General features: G+C 50.7%; 2 protein-coding genes across 5 annotated transcripts in view; both read right to left on the minus strand.

Annotated features, from left to right (window-relative positions):
- The window catches only part of PITPNM2 (phosphatidylinositol transfer protein membrane associated 2), a 145,367-nt gene that overhangs the window by 108,689 nt on the left and 17,457 nt on the right, over window positions 1-19,221 (minus strand). The gene's annotated exons all lie outside the window — the stretch shown is intronic.
- Window positions 1-19,221, minus strand: part of LOC129460343 (nuclear nucleic acid-binding protein C1D-like) — a 78,999-nt gene that overhangs the window by 42,359 nt on the left and 17,419 nt on the right. The window lies entirely within an intron of this gene.

Genomic DNA, 19,221 nt, shown 5'->3' on the forward strand with positions numbered 1-19,221 from the left:
CCGCCCCCCGCCACCCCACACCTCTCTCTTCCCTCCCCTTGCTTACTTTTCTTCCTGGCATTTAGCACCACCAAAGAGCATATTTTAGGAAGGAATTTCATTTGGCTCACTGATGAACCTGTGGTTAGAACAACACCTGGCACATGAGTGGTGTTCAAAACCTCTGTTGATGGCTTTAGAAGTGAGAATGATGGGTGGAAGGTAGCGACTGGAAGTGGAGGGGTGTGGGGGTGGCAGGAGGGTGGTGTGGGGCTTTTGAGAATTGGTGAAAGAAGAAAAAGCTTGAATAAATGAACATGAAATAAGTTAAAATGATAATCAAAGATCTTCCCTGCTCCCCGCAAAATATCCCCAGGCCCAGAGAGTTTTATAGCTGATGTTAGCAAACTTTCGAGAAGTTCAGAAGAAAAGGTCACTCTTTGTTGGGGGAAGGGGGACAAATAAAACAAAAAACAGGCACATCTTCATGAACAAGATGCCACCTGAGTAGGCCCTAAAGTAAGATTTGAAGCCACGACAGCAACAACTTGGAATCCCCCGGGGAACCTTGTGTATGTCTCCTTTGCACTCATGTTGCCGCCTCCAGAAATGCCCTTTTCTACCTTGCCTCTGGTCTGAGCCCTCTGTCCCCCTTACTAAACCTGCTCTATCACTCTGGACATCCAAGCACACAGTGAGCACTGCATAAATATTAGCTGCTATTGGGCTTACTTGCTTACATGTCTGAGTCCCCGGCTGATTTTTATCCCCAGTGCCTGACACCATAGCAGGTATACAAAAAATGATAGAGGAATGAACAAGGCACACAAAAAGCCTAGCAAAAGCTACATATTTACTCTAAAAAAAGCTTTCGGGCACAGCTGCTATAGGCACGCAAACCAAGGCATCCAGGCTGCACAGCCCCGAACCCACCCTCAAACTCTTGGCCTCGTGAAATTAGGCAACAGGAGCCCTAGGTGAGCCAGAGGGCACTGAACTTTGCCTCAAAATTAGCGCGTCCTGATATGAGCAAGGAGGTGACAGCAGCCAGAAATCGCTACCCTCCCTGTACCCAATGAAGCTGATAGAAAGCTCTGGGTGACTCAAGGCTCTAAAATGTAACATTTGTCTGGCTGTTTACTTCCCCTTTGTGCAGCTCAACTACTTAGATCCTTCCTACTAGTGGGAGACGGATCCCAGTGGTGAGAAAAAAGCAAACCAAGTCCTAGAGTCTCAGGGGTCTTTAAAGCTGATCCGAGGGAAGACAGAGATGAATAAAGATGGAGGAGGAAGAGAACAGAATTTTTCCTTCCATACTCACACAAAAAAGATCTCGAATACCCCTGCTTCATCCCCAACTATCACTACTCATGCAAACAAAGCCAGAGAAACCCCTGGATTAGCTACTGCTCTAAGAACTGACTGTGTCTTTCTCCCTCATCCATCAATCCCCTATCAGCCTTCAAACTCAGGTCAAAATTCCATGGAGCAGGAAAGCAGGTAAGACCTGGATTCTGAGTGTGACAAACCACCATCCTCTGTGAAAAGGCCTTGCTGTGAGCCATCAAGACCACAAGCATGAGTCAGAGCCAACAAATGGACATCTTTTGCAGTCAGTGGAGAGACAGTGAGCTTTGCCCATGAACAAAGATGACTCAGTGGAGCTGCAGAAAGGAAATCAACATTTATGGAGTATTCTTGGAGTTATCTACAGCTGTATAACAAATTAACCCAAAACTTAGCAGTTTAAAACAAGAAAAATTTATTATTTCATGCTGTTTCTGTGGATCAGGAAGCTGAGAGTGGCTTGGCTGAGTGTTTCAGGGTCTTCCATGGGTCACAGTCAAGATGCTGACCAGCGCTGCAGTCATCTGAAGGTTTGGCTGAGGCTGATAGAGTCTTTTCTAAGTCAACTCATGTACGTGACTGATAAGTTAGTACATGGTTTTTGGCAAGAGGTCTGTCTCACTTCCTCACCACATTTCTGAACCTTTCCAGAGAGCTTGAGTGTCCTCACAAGATGGTGGCTGGTTTCCCAGAGAAAGTGATCCAAGAGAAAGGACAGCAGAAACCACATTTTCTTTGTTTAGAGACAGAGTCTCTGTCACCCAGCTGGAGTGCAGTGGCACAATCTTGGCTCACTGCAACCTCCACCTCTCAGGTTCAGTGATTCTCCTGGCTCAGCCTCCCCAGCAGCTGGGACTACAGGCACAGGCGCCAACACACCTGGCTAATTTTTTTTTTTTTTTTTTGTATTTTTAGTAGAGAGAGGGTTTCACCATGTTGGCCAGGCTGGTCTGGAACTCCTGACCTCAAGTGATCCGCTTGGCTCAGCCTCCCAAAGTGCTGGGATTACAGGAGTGAGCCACCACACCTGGCCCACACTGTCTTTTATAGGGCCTTGGAATTCACACTCTGTCATTTCCAACACCCTATAAGATACACAGGTAGCCCGATTCAGTATGAGAAGGGACTTCACAGGGGTATGACTATGGGGATGGGAGACTGAAGCCAGCCTGGAAGTGGCCGGCACGGCCACACTGTGGTCTTCCTAACCCTTGATCTAGACCATCTCCTTTCAACCTCAAGACAGCCCTTGAAGGCAGGCATTTTCATTTTACAGACATAGGTTCCTGCATACCCACACTGACCTGAGCCTCTTGTCCAGCCTCCTTGGGGCAGAGAGAACGAATCGGTGGTGAGCCATGTAGTGAGAATATAGTTGCAGGAATCCAGGAGGAAGGAGGCTCAGGAAAAGTGGTGCAGGATTCAGCCACTCACACGATCACCACCTTGCTACCAGGGCCAGGCCACCCAGCCACTGGTGGCCTTACAGAAACAGCAAGGAGCATCTGCTCTCTCAGTTCTGCCACCTTGCCCCCTCCCGAGGTGCCTGACTTCACGTCAGGATTGCCGTCCTGCAGCCAGTTCATTAGGTGGCCCCCTGTGCAAGGTGCCTAAGCGATCTGTGGCTGCAGGTGCCACCTCGTGGGGTTCGCAATTTATAGTCACTCAGAGGCAGAGGACACAGGTGAAGAAGGCGTCAGTCCCACCAGCTGCCAAAGCTGCCTTGTCTCGCAGGAAAACATGACTGAGGCTTATCAATTTCCCCCATTTCATTCTCACCACCACAGACAGGGAAGAAGAACTGATTAAGTCCATAAATCTAACTTCTCCACCTAGGGCTGGATGGTTCTCAAGGATGGTTATTCCTCCTCTGCACAGGCCTGGGGTGGGGGTGCTGAGTGAGGGTGGTGGAATTGAGACAGAAGTCGGTATTACCACTCCCAGGACCAAATCCATTTCCCTATGGCACAAAGGCAGAGAAGTGCATTTGAGCACTACAAGCACTAGGGTCAGCTTTGCTGATATTTTGGAAGAGGCAATGACATTATGACATTATGACATTATGGGCCACACTGATTCACACTGGAAAGCAGCTTCCCGTTGTCACCCAGAGCATATAGGAACCTGGCCTGAGTTTCTACACAGAAGATGTGTAGAAACACATCTTTGGGCTGCCTCATGATGTAGAGAAGACCTTAGCCTTGGAGAATCAGAGCTGTCCTGATCCACTTCCAAGCTGTGAGACCTCCTTGCACCCTGAGTCCTCCTCTCTCACCCTGCCTTGTGGGGCTGATTCGAGGGGGAAGTGGTATGACGTGCACAGAGGCCCCAGCACGGCACTCACCAGGGGGAAGAGAGTCAACATTGAGCTGTTTCTCCATTCTTCCTTGCCCTCTTGCTTTGTTTTGAAACCTGAGGGATCCCTGGAGTAAGGTGGCCCAGCAGAGAAATCCCCCAAAGAGCGTTCTGCACCTAGACACTGGAGTGGGTACAACAGGCCCCACTTGGATGCTGCAGACTGTTTCCTGCAACCCCTGGGTCCAGCCTTGGGCCCAAGAACCAAGGACTGGCTCTGGGGTGGCCCAGCAGAAAGCTGAGTAAGGCAGTTAATTTTAATAAAAGGACTCCAGTCTGGCACCATGGCTCACATCTGTAATCCCAACACTTTGGGAGGCCCAGGCAGGAGGATGGCTTGAGGCCAGAGTATGAGACCAGCCTAGGCAATACAGTGAAACATTCTCTCTATTTTTTCAAAACAAACAAAAAGGACTCCATCCTCCGGAAAGCACTGCCACACTGCAGCCTCCAACAGGATTACTAAACTGCTGTTTGAAAAGACAAAGCGAGATTAAACAAACACTTAACTACCCTCATCCTCATCCCAGGTCTGTCATCAGTCAGGCTAATCTAGTCTTGCTGGGTTCCCAGATCGGCCCAAAAGCCTCCTCAAGGCTTTATCTTCTCCTCAAAGCAGGGCCTCAGGCCAGACACGGCTGGCTCCCCAGGTCCGGCCTGCGGACCTGCGGCCTCCTCCAGCAGAGCCACCTCTGCCTTTGCCATGCCCTCTCCTAACCCATCCTAGGTCTCCAAAAGAGTGAGGAAAAACTGCCAGAAAACTGGAAAGAAATCCTCTCCTTCCTGATCTCTGCAACTCTTTCTCCCTCTCAGTGGCTGCTCAAAGGAAGGACATCGCTTCTCCACCTCGACCTCTCCCCCAAGCCCCTGAAGCCCCTCTGGGAAGCTACAGTTTATGCCGCTTACAGTCACTTCTGCATTGTCCTCTGACCCCCTCGCCAACTGAGAACTGTGTTTGAAATGTAAAAGCACCCTTTAAAAATGCACTTGTGATCCATGGATGTATGGATTGACAAAATGTGGTCTTATACACACAGTGGAAGATGACTGCACCATGAGAAGGAATGAAGCTCAGATGCATGCTCCTACATGAACTTGAAATCATGATGCTCAGTGGAAGAAACCAGACACAAAAGGCCACATGGTGTATCACTCCATTCATACGAAATGTCTACGATAGGCAAATCTAGAGATAGAAAGTAGATTAGGGGTTGCCAGGGGCTGGGGGTTTGGGGACAAATGAGGGATAACATCCATCTAGTAGCTCATTTTTGGTGTGATGAAAATGTTCTTTTTAAAAAACCTTTATTTTTACACATTGTAAGAGAATAGAAGAAAATGTTCTAAAAGTAACTGTGGTGTTCATTATACGACTCTGTGAACATACTAGAAACCATTGAATTGTACACTTTCAATGGGTGAATTGTATGGTATGTGGACTATATCTCAATAGAGCTGTTATTTAAAAATACACATACACACGCACGCACGCACACACACACACACACCTTGAAATAATCATCTGTAATCAACAGAGTCTGGCCGCTGCAGTGGAGCCACCCCCTGCTCCTGAGCCCCTTCCTCCTACCACTCGGCAGCCCCTCCAGAGCCAACCTCCCACTCCCCTCAACCTGAAGTACTGACTCTGGGGGCCAGCCCTGGGAGGGAGAATAAGCAAAAGACTCACCCCATCCCAAACTCTGAGGATGGAGCTAGAGGCCACAGAAGACAGGCTGTTGCAGCCCAGGAGAGACTGCTCTTCCACGGCTTTAATACCTCCAACCCTGAGACCAGAAGCCGCAAGACACCAACATCCAGTTGGTTTGTGAATGACTGTGAGGAACCTGGAGTCTATGGAAGGACACAGAGCCAGGAGGCCTGGGCCAGAGCCCAACACCACCGGAACCCCCTGGGCAGAGGCATCCCCACCCACACTCTTAGGATCAGCCCCCTCATCTCAGGGACAAAGCTGGGGATCCCAGCGAGAGGCCCCTCAGGCTGGGCTCTCAGGCTGCGGCTGGCCCAGTGCAGCAGGCCTGGGGATGCTATGTGGCTGTGAGAAAGGCCTGGTTAGGGGCCACATGGACACAAAGCATTGTCAAACACTCCAGGTGTCACTGGGCCATGGCAGCTGCTTCTCTTGTGGCACTGCTGGCTTGGTCAACAGAGCCAGGTGACACATTTCAGGAATACTTGTCTTACTTGAGCCTCATCAGTCCAGGGCTGGCTGTAGACTTAAAAGGGGCTGACCAAGGTGACAGGTCCGCCAGCCAGAGGAATGGAACTCAAGTGGTGCAGGGGGTCCCAGAGCACCAGGAAGCCAGTCCAAGGCTCTCTGAGAGCTCAGGGAGGTTCCTGGGTGAGTGACCACGGCTGACCTCGGAAAGGCCCCATGTCTGCACCCAGCAGGCTGAAGCGGAGCCCAGCCAAGGCCTGTGATCCTGTGCTTCCTGCAAGGCTTGTCCTCCGGCGCATCGGGCTCACACACAATGCCATGGAAGTCTCCATCATCTGCTCTGCCCCAGGAAAGCGGGCTGAGTCCTCTGGGGACGTTACCCAAACAGCTGCCTCCAACTCTGGCCATAAAGCCAGGAACTTGGGAAGCCGGTAATTGGAGAAACTCTTCTCCTCCCCCACAGGACCATAAATTACCGTCCTCCATCTGCATAGATGCATCAAAGGCCCAGACAGCCCTCTCCAAAACAAAGCACAGGCAGTGGGGTGGGGTCCCTCCACCTCCTAGAAGCAGCTCCCGGGGGGGCCGAGGACAGGGAAGGCCAGGTTCCCATCTGAGAATCGAAGGCCTTGGACTGAGCGACCTCCTGGCTCTGACCCCACATCTGACTCATAGTTGGGAACAAACATCGCATCTACCCCCAAGGCAAGACTGCGGCCACACAACCTCTCCTTTCTTCACTCTATTTATCAGTACACCCTCGCAGAACCACAGACACGTGAAAATATTTATATGACCAGATTAACTTCTGGGCTTTGTGGCGCACTGAAGCAAGCATGTTTATCCTTCCCTCACACAACACTTTTTCCTTGGTCACTTCTTTTTCGGGGCGCTGGGGCTCACAGCACGGCATTGCGTCCACATTAGGGTGGCTGCTGGGGATCCAAGACCCTCCACCCCACCATCCTTGCACAGCAGGCTGATTCAGGGCTTGGAACGTGGTGAGCGGGCCCAGGGGAATGGGCTGGTCCCCTGGGGAGTTGGTTTCCTGTGCTCCAGACCCTGGCTCTTGGCAGTAGCCAAGCTTGCTGGACAGTCGTCCCTGTGGTGACAGGGAGAGCTAAGCAAATCGGAACCGACGGCCCTGTGCTGGGCACAGATCCCGCTTGGCAGCCCCTGCTGACGATTGCTCTGTGCTGCCATCTTTAGAAACAACCATTTCTTGGGCATGCACCCACATGTGTACATCTCGATTTTACAGGCTCTGTTAAAAGCGCAAAGATCTTTCAGGTACTCAACAAAGCAAGATGTCGTGATGTTGCCACCAGCCTGCCCCCTCCTCCCCCCGCCTCCGACCTGTCACCCAGATGAAGTGAGATGAAGTGTCTTCCAATACACACATCGGAGCGTGTCACTTCTCTGAGTACAGCCCCTCAATGCTCCCCTTGGGTTTCAAGGCGACATCTAAGCTCCTTAACTAGGGCATGAGGCCCCCAACCTGGTCCTTCCTGCAGCTCAGCCCCAGCCAGACTCTCACGGACAGGAGCCCATGGGGCTCCTCCTGCCTCGGGGCCATTGCGAAGGCGGTTCCCTCTACCAGGAAGACTCTCCCTTGTTTACACCCAACCCTGCCTCCTGTGTCGTGTGAACTCGGCACCCCACAGGATCTAGACCAAGCGTCAGCACCCTGAGGCTCCCTCCATGGGCTCCGCGCCCCAGTGGCAGACCCCCCAACCCCACTTCCACAGGGCTTGGCACTATCGTAAGGATCACCACTGCCCATGACTGATGCCTCCGATGGCCTGAGAGCTCCTTGAGAGCGGAGGCTGGAACTGATTCACTTCTGCAGCCCTGTAGCTCAGAGCCCACACTCAGGGCTGAATGATGGATCCATACACGTGTCGCCTGCTCAGGGAGCCAAGGTGGCCCCGTGGCTTGTCCCCTGAAGCCCTAAAGCACCAGGAATACATTGGGAATTGGGGCGGGGGGACAGACCCCTCCTTTGAGGGACTGGCCCCACTCCCATGTGATGGCAGCTCACTCCTCATCTGTAGCCAGCAAGCACACCCAGGCACCATTTATTTATGCAATATTAACACATGCCTTGCTTGCATGCCCCAGCTCTCGGCCCTGGTTAAATGAGGCCACAGAAAAGGAATGGGCTCGCGGGAAGCCACTTCCCATGATTGGTGACTGCACAGCAACCATATTTTATTCACGGTGAGTTCCCGGGATTCTTGCCAGCTTACCGACTTCAATCCTTTTCCATGAAAAGTGTGTCTTGGGCATGCGTTCTGTTCCTCACCCAATGCCAGAATCTGCTTCTAGCTAGGAAGAGGCAGTGGGAAGATGGGGAGGGGGGTGAGGAATGAGAGAGAACCCAAAAGGACATGGAGAAGGAAGAAAGAGGAAGGAAGGCGTGAGGAAGGAGCAGAGAGGAACAGGGAAGGAGACAGCTGCAGGCCCAGGGGCATCTGGAATCCCTCTTCTGCACCACTAGCCTAAACAAGGGTCCCAACACCAGCCAGCCTGGGCTGAGCAATGAGGACCTGGAACCAGAAGACAAAGCTGTACTCTTGTCAAGAGGAGGGATCCAGGCAGGGCAGAAGCAGAAAAAAGACACAGGAAGGTGGCTTGTGTAAGCCAGGAGCCACCCAGCAGGATGGCAGGCTGGCCATAGAATCCTCCAGGCCCAGCAGGTCTCCCCAGCCCCTCTGCAGCAAAAACGAGGCCCAGGGAAGCTAGAGGAACTAAAGGATGCTGGACTGGTGCCACTGTGCTTACCGCAACACAGCTGTCCCCAGGACTCCCCGGAGTGGGTCCACCCTGACATCTCTATTTTTATTATTATTATTTATTTATTTATTTATTTTTTATTATTATTATTTTTTTGGTACAGAGTCTCGCTCTTGTTGCCCAGGTTGGAGTGCAGTGGCACGATCTTGGCTCGCTGCAACCTCTGCCTCCTGGGTTCAAGTGATTCTCCTGCCTCAGCCTCCTGAGTAACTGGGATTACAGGCGCCCACCACCACGCCCAGCTAATTTTTGTACTTTTAGTAGAGACGGGGTTTCGCCATGTTGGCCAGGCTGGTCTCGAACTCCTGACCTCAGGTGATCTACCTGCCTTGACCTCCCAAAGTGCTGGGATTACAGGCATGAGCCACCGCGCCCGGCCTGACATCCCCCTTTTATTAGTGATTGCAAAGTGCTAAGGGGGAAACACTTTCAGCAGCCCACTTGTCTGCACAGTCCTCAAGAGGCCAGCACCTCCTTTCCTCTCCTTGGCAGACCCTCCCTCACTCCTCTACCCTTGACCCTACAGGCACAAGTGAGCCGTGGCTGGGAGTCAGGAAGGGAGAGTGTCTTTCTTAAGGCACACACACGCTCAGCAGTGTTGGCATGGATGCGAGGGGTTCCAGCAGACTTATTTATAACCAAGCAGCCTGTCCGCACACTCTCCAGTGCGGCCTGCCTCACTTGCCTGCCTGCCTGCCTTCCTTGCCTGCCTGCCTGCCTTCCACTGGGGCTTTTCAATCTGTGTCTATATTTATCGCCCAAAGCCGCTGGGATAATGGCAAGGCCAGAAATAGCCTTGAAGACATTCACGTGAAGATGACGGGCAGGTCCCCAGCTCCTGGGCTGACCTCGCCCCTACATCTGCCACTTGGCAGTGGGTATGAGGAACAGCTGGACAGAGCTCGGGAAGCGGCTGCAGCCAGATGGAAACAACATAATCCTCCTTTCTCTGCTGGCCTTGGCCCTCTGTAGTGATGCAGGGGCCACGTCGAAAATGATACATCACAGCTGCCAGGCCACAGGGAGACCAAAGGTGACAGAGATTCCTGACGTCAGTGTGCTAATCAGAGCAGACAGTCCAGAGAAAGAGAGAAGAACGAAAGGCAGCAGCACAGCCTCACAGAAAGCAGGTCACCCCCAGCACCCAGGTTGCAGGGAGATGCCCTCCTGCCTGGCTTCTTGCACCTGTACAACAGAATCATGGGCCCATTTCCCATTTCTGTCCTCTGGGATGAGTGCTGGCCCACAGGCTCTGGGAGATGCTCTCAGGGGAACAAGGATCTGGGTCCTAAAAAGGCCTGGAATGGGTCGGGGCTCATGGGAGGAGGAAGAAGGTACCAGGTGTAAGTCAGGACCAGGACGGGGAGTTAGACATCTAGGCAGGGTGGAGGGTGTCAGGGACCACCAGCCAGAGCCCTATCATAGGACGGCAGCAATGCGAGATAAGAAACATGTGCAGGCCGGGCACAGTGGCTCAAACCTGTAATCCCAGCACTTTGGGAAACTGTGGGAGGATCACTTGAGTTCAGGAGTTCAAGACCAGCCTGGGCAACATAGTAAGACTCTGTCTCTACAAAAAGAGAAAAATTTTTTTTAATTAGCCAGGCATGGTGGCCTGCATCTATAGTCCCAGCTACTCCAGAGGCATAGGCAGGAGGATTGCTTGAGCCCAGGAGTTCAAGGCTGCAGTCAGCTAATATGCAAATGAAGAAGAGGAAGCGCCTCCTAATTAGAAGCAAACACACAGATGCCACAGAGACAGCCACAAGGTTGGCGAGTGACTCCCCCGAATCCCATGGGCTCCCAAGTGTCCACTCCTGAGAGCTGAGCTCAGGGGTCAGCTTCCTTCCCAGTCCAATCTCCATCCTGCCAGCCTTTCTCTCTGCACTTCAAGAACCTGGAACTTCTCAGCACTCCCCAAAGACACCATGCACTTTGAGTACTGAAGGCTCATTCTGGTCCCTCTGCCTTTCCCCCTTTACTCCTGATAAACTCCTCCATATCCTTCAAAGCCCATTTGAAATGCTCCCTCTTCTATGAAATCTTCTCCATCGGATGTCAGCTGCTGCCTTCTCTCTGCTCTACCTGCACTCTGTGCCTCCCCTCTGTGCATGTGCTATGCATTCTAACATGTGTCTATACCCCCATCCCAGGGGCTGAGTTCCCCTTCCTCACTGGATCTCTGATTCAGTGGGCACAGCAAGCACCTGCCAGATAAGGGAGACAACTGATTCCCTCCTTCATGCTCACCCAGAACTGTCGTTTTGCCGAAAAAATATATATATATCTTTTTTTTTTAAAGAATGAGACCTCATACCAGGACTCCGTTTGGAGATGAGGGCAAAGGCAAGTCTGGCTCTCTGAATCTGCCTCCCTATGTTCCTCGGAGAACACCCAGCACAGCAAGATTGGGAAGTTACTGTTCTGCCAGGGCTTGGCTGGTGGAACAAGTGGGATACTCCTCTACAGAGAGAGAGGAGGCTCACCTTTGTGCCTGTGGGCTGGCAAAGCCCTGGGGGCTCTGGGCCACACCTGCAGCACTGGCAGACTTCCCACAGGCTCCTGGCCTGAATATCATCTCCTTCCACATGGCCGATCATAAAGCAGGAGCCCAGTGCAGAGGAGAACTAGGCATGTAGCTAAGGGCTGGGTTAACCTTCTCTGGGCTACTATTTTTTTAATGACCCAAACAGCTCCTGGCTCCTGGATGCCTGGCTCCAGGTCCTGCTGTGTGCCTGGGTTCAGATGCTTCTCCATGCTGGCACTATTCCAAGTCCCACCCACAGCCTCTCAGATTCCACAGCTGGCGCACTCCCCTTAGGAAGCCCCTCCAGCTGAGGAGAGAGATGCACAGATGTGCCAGGCACTGACAGCCTGGGAGGCCTATTCCCAGGGGCAATCAGAAGACTAGAAAGCACTGAAAGATGCAGTGCCCTGTAAGGACAGCTCTACATCCACAGAAAACACCACTGACAGAGCACCCAAGTGTGCAGGCATCCATGCCCGGGGGAAGTAAGAATTGCAGGTGACATGTGCACAGCCTTACCAAGGAGTCCGCGGACACCTACTCCTTTCTTCCACATGACCATATGCAGTAAGGACTAATAAGGTCTGCATTTCACAGATGAGGAAACTGAGGTGCAGTGAGTTGAGGGGACTTGCCCAAGGTGTCCCAGGCAGTTAGGTTCTGGAAGCTGCATTAACCACCACACTATACAATTCTCCATGCAGATAAAACAATGTGCAAAGTAAAATGCTACAGCCTCTCTGGAAAACAGTCTGGTAATTCCTCAAATATGCTGAACACAGAGTTACCATATGACCCAGCAATTTCACTTGTAGGCATGTGCACAAGAGAAATGAAACATATCCAATAAAAACTTGTATGCAAGCTGGGCATGGTGGCTTACGCCTGTAATCCCAGCACTTTGGGAGGCCAAGGCAGGTGGATCACCTGAGGTCAGGAGATCGAGACCAGCCTGACCAACATGGTGAAACCCCATCTCTACTAAAAAAACAAAAATTAGTGGGACGTGGTAGCGGACGTCTATAGTCCCAGCTACTTGGGAGGCTAAGGCAGGAGAATCACTTGAGCCTGGTAGGCGGAAGTTGTAGTGAGCCGAGATCGCACCACTGCACTCCAGGCTGGGCAACAGAGCAAGACTCCATCTCAAAAAAAAAAAAAAAATCATGCAGCACTGACACATGCTACAGCAGGGATGAACCATGAAAACATGATGCTGAGTGAAAGAAGCCAGACACAGATGCAAAAGACCACATCGTGTATGACTCCATTCATATAAAATGTCCAGAAAAGGCATTAGCCATTCTTCTTCTCTATGAGAAAAGACTGAGACCCAGTCAGACTCACCTGAGGCAAGAACAGCGTCTAACGCCACCCCTTCCACTGTGCTTCTATAACTCCATATAACGTCTATAACTCCCTGGTTCCAGAAGCCTTTCCTGACTTCACATATGAAGGAACTGTTCATTCCACGTGCCCCATTTCCCACACATACCCCACACTGACATTGATCAGAGAGCTCTGCCAGCCAAGGTGCATGGCCACCTTTCCCAGGCAGCTGCAAGTGCCAGGTGCCACTCCTATTTGTTTTAGGGAAGGAACATTCTTTATTGAGCACCTAATAAGTGCCTGACACAGTGCACAGGTACTCTGTACTGGTTTTCTTATTTGTTTTCTTTCCTTTGGTCAAAGTTTTTTCAAACCTAGGCCATTTTTGGGAGATGCTTTAATGCTTCAAAAACACATACTTATGACCTCAAATATCCCCTTGCAGTGGGACATAGCATGGGCTGACCCTGGGCTAACCTGTGATGCAGGACAAGGTCCCTCCTGCCGAGATGCCACCTCCCCACTCCTCTCTCACTGTCATCAACTTGCCCTGCTTCTTGGTTCCATTAATAAACATATCCACAGTGAAGTATCAAAGAGTTAATGCAACATATTTCCCAAGAGTATTTATCATTTGCATGAAAACTAGAAAGACAGCAATGCTTGACTAAAAGGAATAAGGGACCAATAGCAAAATTTCAGGCACTGGAGGGATAATGGAGAAATGGTTCTCCTTCCCAACCCCTCAAAGCACAACCCTTATTTATTTTTACCTCCAGCACGTAGTGCAGCTCAGGCACACAGATGATGCTTAGTAAATGTTTGTCATGTGTTAAGTGGCCTACCTAAGGCCACTCCTCCCATCTGGGAACCTGCCCCCTAGAAAGCTCTAGTGCAAGCTCCATGGGGACAAACCATCAAGTTCCCTTTTCCTGGGGGTGGTGGAATGAGTTCTAAAACCCACCACCAGTCCGGCATGGTGGCTCATGCCTGTAATTCCAGCACTTTGAGAGGCCAAGGTGGGAGGATCACTTGAGGAAAAGAGCTCGAGACCAGCCTGGGCAACCTAGCGAGATCCCATCTCTACATAAAATTTTAAAATTAGCTGGGTGTGGTGTGCATCTGTGACAGGCAAGTTTGAGACTGCAGTGAGCTAAGATTGTACCACCGTACTCCAGCCTGGGTGACAGAGTGATCTTGTCTCTAAAAAACAAATTCTTAAAAATAATAGGCCGGGCGCGGTGGCTCACGCTTGTAATCCCAGCACTTTGGGAGGCCGAGGTGGGCGGATCACGAGATCAGGAGATCAAGACCATGGTGAAACCCCGTCTCTACTAAAAATGCAAAAAATTAGCCGGGCGTGGTGGTGGGCACCTGTAGTCCCAGCTACTCGGAGAGGCTGAGGCAGGAGAATGGCGTGAACCCGGGAGGCGGAGCTTGCAGCGAGCCGAGATCGCGCCACTGCACTCCAGCCTGGGTGAGAGGGCGAGACTCCGTCTCCAAAAAAAATAAAATAAAATAAAATAAAAAATAATAGTGCCCACCACTAATTTGTAGGCACAACCTACACACAGCACTCAACCTCAGTTGTCACAGAACTCTGTCTACACCTGAGAATTGCCACAGAAATGCAAGGAAGTCCCCAGCAAGGTGTGTTAGAATGCTACATCCCAGAGCGGGAGGGAGAAGGCTGGGGAGAGGAAGGAAAGTGCTGAACAACATGTGCTGTGGGGGAAGATGCTGCCCTGAGCTACTTAAGGGCAGAGAGCTTGTCTCCAGTTTCCTTACTGTCTCCGCTCCCTCGTCCAGCCTCAGAAGAAAACACTAAGAAGTCGCCTTCTGCAAGGACATGCCCACCAGAGCAAAGGGCAGTTGAGAATGGTTTCCCGGGGCAGCCTATACACCAATCAATGGAAGTAATTTCCAAGTTGTCATTCCTCAACAATACATTTACTGTGATGGGGTCGACGAAGTTAAAAAACTGAAAACAAAAGCAAACTGGATTTCCCTCCCCTTTGGCCTATAGATTCAACTCCTCCTAAGAGAACAAAAGCAACATCTTTCCCTCCCATCCCCCACAGGCAGCCCTCATACTGAGGAGTGTAAAGATGACACCTGATTCTTCCCATGCTGAGCTGGGAACTTCACAGGTCTCATTCTGAATCCCACCAGCCACAGGAGACCTTAAAGCTTGTCATTAGAGCAGCCTTGCACACTAAAAAAGAAAAATACCAGCTTTCTTCACAAAGAAGCACATGGAAGTCACCTGATGCAATGCAAGGACACCCCACAGTGATCAACCTAAGTGTATGGGTCCTGGAAGTTTAAAGATAACCTGTTCTTGGTGACACAGTTAACTGTAGGGCAGTCAGATCTCAGCCCCCACCAACCTTCCTTGCCCGTTGTATTCCAAGAGACTGAATCATGAATTTGTTTAGAGACCGGTCTCACTCAGTTGCCCAGGCTGGAGTGCAATGGTGTAATCACAGCTCACTGCAGCCTTGACCTCCCGGCCTAAAGCAATCCTCCTACCTCAGCCTCCTGAGTAGCTGGTGTCAGGCCTCTGAGCCCAAGCTAAGCCATCATATCCCCTGTGACCTGCAGGTACACATCCAGATGGCCAGTTCCTGCCTTAACTGATGACATTCCACCACAAAAGAAGTGAAAATGGCCTGTTCCTGCCTTAACTGATGACATTGTCTTGTGCAAATTCCTTCTCCTGGCTCATCCTGGCTCAAAAGCTCCCCTACTGAGCACCTTGTGACCCCCACTCTGCCCGCCAGAGAACAACCCCCGCTTTAACTGTAATTTTCCTTTACCTACCCAAATCCCATAAAACAGCCCTACCCCTATCTCCCTTCGCTGACTCTCTTTTCAGACTCAGCCTGCCTGCACCCAAGTGATTAAAAGCTTTATTGCTCACACAAAGCCTGTTTGGTGGTCTCTACACGGACGCGCATGAAATTTGGTGCTGTGACTCGGATCGGGGGACCTCCCTTGGAAGATCAATCCCCTGTCCTTCTGTCCTTTGCTCCATGAGAAAGATCCACCTACGACCTCAGGTCCTCAGACTGACCAGCCCAAGGAACATCTCACCAATTTTAAATCCGGTAAGCGGCCTCTTCTTACTCTCCTCTCCAACCCCTCTCACTATCCCTCACTCTTTCTCCTTTCCACTCTTCAATCTCTCCCTTCTCTTAATTTCAATTCTTTTCACTTTCTGGTAGAGACAAAGGAGACACGTTTTATCCGTGGACCCAAAACTCCGGTGCTGGTCACGGACTAGGGAAGGCAGCCTTCCCTTGGTGTTTAATCATTGCAGGGACGCCTCTCTGATTATTCACACAGGTTTCAGAGGTGTCAGACCACGCAGGGACGCCTGCCTTGGTCCTTCACCCTTAGCGGCAAGTCCCGTTTTTCTGGGAAAGGGGCAAGTACCCCAACCCCTTCTCTCCGTGTCTCTACCCCTTCTCCACCTTTCTGGGGGGCAAGAAACCCCCAACCTCTTCTCCTCCACCCTTAGCGGCAAGTACTGCTTTTCTGGGGGAGGGGCAAGTACCCCAACCCCTTATATCTCTGTGCCCCAATCCCTTATTTCCGTGCCCCAATCTCTTATATCTCTGTGCCCCAATCCCTTATTTCTGCACCCTAACCTCATATCTCTGTGCCCCGACCCCTTTCCTGCTTTTCTGGAGGGTGAGAACCCCTGAACCCCTTCCCTCCATGTCTCTACTCTCTCTTTTCTCTGGGCTTCACTATGGACAACCTTCCACCCTCAATTCCTCCTTCTCCTTTAGCCTGTGTTCTTAAGAACTTAAAACCTCTTCAACTCTCACCTGACCTAAAATCTAAGCGTCTTATTTTCTTCTGCAATGCTGCTTGACCCCAATACAAATTCGACAGTAGTTCCAAATAGCCAGAAAACGGCACTTTCAATTTTTCCATCCTGCAAGATCTAAATAATTCTTGTCATAAAATAGGCAAATGGTCTGAGGTGCCTGACGTCCAGGCATTCTTTTACACATTGGTCTCTCTCTAGTCTCTGTTCCCAATGCAACTCATCCCAAATCTTCCTTTCCCTCCCACCTGTCCCCTCACTCCCAACCCCAAGCGTCGCTGAGTCTTTCTAATCTTCCTTTTCTACAGACCCATCTAACCTCTCCCCTCCTCCCCAGGCTGCTCCTCGCCAGGCTGAGCTAGGTCCCAATTCTTCCTCAGCCTCCGCTCCTCCACCCTGTAATCCTTTTATCACTTCCCCTCCTCACACCCGGTCTGGCTTACAGTTTTGTTCCATGACTAGCCCTCCCCCACCTGCCCAGCAATTTACTCTTAAAAAGGTGTCTGGAGCTAAAGGCATAGTCAAGGTTAATGCTCCTTTTTCTTTATCCCAAATCAGATAGCTTTTAGGCTCTTTTTCATCAAATATAAAAATCCAGCTCAGTTCATGACTCGTTCGGGAGCTACCCTGAGACACTTTACAGCCATAGACCCTAAAAGGTCAAAAGGCCATCTTATTCTCAATATACATTTTATTACCCAATCTGCTCCCGACATTAAATAAAACTCCAAAAATTAAATTCCGGCCCTCAAACCCCACAACAGGATTTAATTAACCTTGCCTTCAAGGTGAACAATAATAGAAAAAAGTTGCAATTCCTTGCCTCCACTGTGAGACAAACCCCAGCCACATCTCCAGCACACAAGAACTTCCAAACGCCTGAACCGCAGCGGCCAGGCATTCCTCCAGAACCTCCTCCCCCAGGAGCTTGCTACAAGTGCCAGAAATCTGACCACCAGGCCAAAGAATGCCTGCAGCCCAGGATTCCTCCTAAGCCATGTCCCATCTGTGCGGGATCCCACTGGAAATCAGACTGTTCAACTCACCTGGCAGCCACTCCCAGAGCCCCTGGAACTCTGGCCCAAGGCTCTCTGACTCCTTCCCAGATCTTCTTGGCTTAGCGGCTGAAGACTGACACTGCCCGATCGCCTCGGAAGCCCCCTAGACCATCACGGACGCCGAGCTTTGGGTAACTCTCACAGTGGAGCGTAAGTCTGTCCCCTTCTTAATCAATACCGAGGCTACTCACTCCACATTACCTTCTTTTCAAGGGCCTGTTTCCCTTGCCTCCATAACTGTTGTGGGTATTGACAGCCAGGCTTCTAAACTCTGGTGCCAACTTAGACAATACTCTTCTAAGCACTCCTTTTAGTTATCCCCACCTGCCCATTTCCCTTATTAGGCCGAGACACTTTAACTAAATTATCTGCTTCCCTGACTATTCCTGGATTACAGCTACATCTCATTGCTGCCCTTCTTCCCAATCCAAAGCCTCCTTTGCGTCCTCCTCTTGTATTCCCCCACCTTAACCCACAAGTGTAAGATACCTCTACTCCCTCCTTGGCGACTGATCATGCACCCCTTACCATCTCATTAAAACCTAATCACCCTTACCCCGCTCAATGCCAATATCCCATCCCACAGCACGCTTTGAAAGGATTAAAGCCTGTTATCACTCGCCTGCTACGGCATGGCCTTTTAAAGCCTATAAACTCTCCTTACAATTCCCCCATTTTACCTGTCCGAAAACCAGACAAGTCTTACAGATTAGTTCAGGATCTGCGCCTTATCAACCAAATTGTTTTGCCTATCCACCCTGTGGTGCCCAACCCGTACACTCTTTTGTCCTCAATACCTTCCTCCACAACTCACTATTCCGTTCTCGATCTTAAAGATGCTTTTTTCACTATTCCCCTGCACCCCTTGTCCCAGCCTCTCTTTGCTTTCACTTAGACTAACCCTGACACCCATCAGGCTCAGCAAATTACCTGGGCTGTACTGCTGCAAGGCTTCACAGACAGCCCCCATTACTTCAGTCAAGCCCAAATTTCATCCTCATCTGTTACCTATCTCGGCATAATTCTCATAAAAACACACGTGCTTTCCCTGCTGATCGTGTCCCATTAATCTCCCAAACCTCAATCCCTTACAAAACAACACCTCCTTTCCTTCCTAGGCATGGTTAGTGCGGTCAGAATTCTTACACAAGAGCCAGGACCACACCCTGTAGCCTTTCTGTGCAAACAACCTGACCTTACTGTTTTAGCCTAGCCCTCATGCCTGCATGCAGCGGCTGCAGCTGCTTTAATACTTTTAGAGGCCCTAAAAATCACAAACTACGCTCAACTCACTCCCTACATTTCTCATAACTTACAAAATCTATTTTCTTCCTCATACCTGATGCATATACTTTCTGCTCCCCGGCTCCTTCAGCTGTACTCACTCTTTGTTAAGTCCCACAATTACCATTGTTCCTGGCCGGGACTTCAATCCGGCCTCCTACATTGTTCCTGATACCACACCTGACCCCCATGACTGTATCTCTCTGATCCACCTGACATTCACCCCATTTCCCCATATTTCATTCTTTCCTGTTCCTCACCCTGATCACGCTTGATTTATTGATGGCGGTTCCACCAGGCCTAATCGCCACACACCAGCAAAGGCAGGCTATGCTATAGTACAAGCCACTAGCCCGCCTCTTAAAACCTCTCATTTCCTTTCCATCGTGGAAATCTATCCTCAAGGAAATAACTTCTCAGTGTTCCATCTGCTATTCTACTACTCCTCAGGGATTATTCAGGCCCCCTCCCTTCCCTACACATCAAGCTTGAGGATTTGCCCCCACCCAGGACTGGCAAATTAGCTTTACTCAAC

This window comes from Symphalangus syndactylus, chromosome 13 (assembly GCF_028878055.3).
Source record: "Symphalangus syndactylus isolate Jambi chromosome 13, NHGRI_mSymSyn1-v2.1_pri, whole genome shotgun sequence".
NCBI lineage: Eukaryota > Metazoa > Chordata > Mammalia > Primates > Hylobatidae > Symphalangus > Symphalangus syndactylus.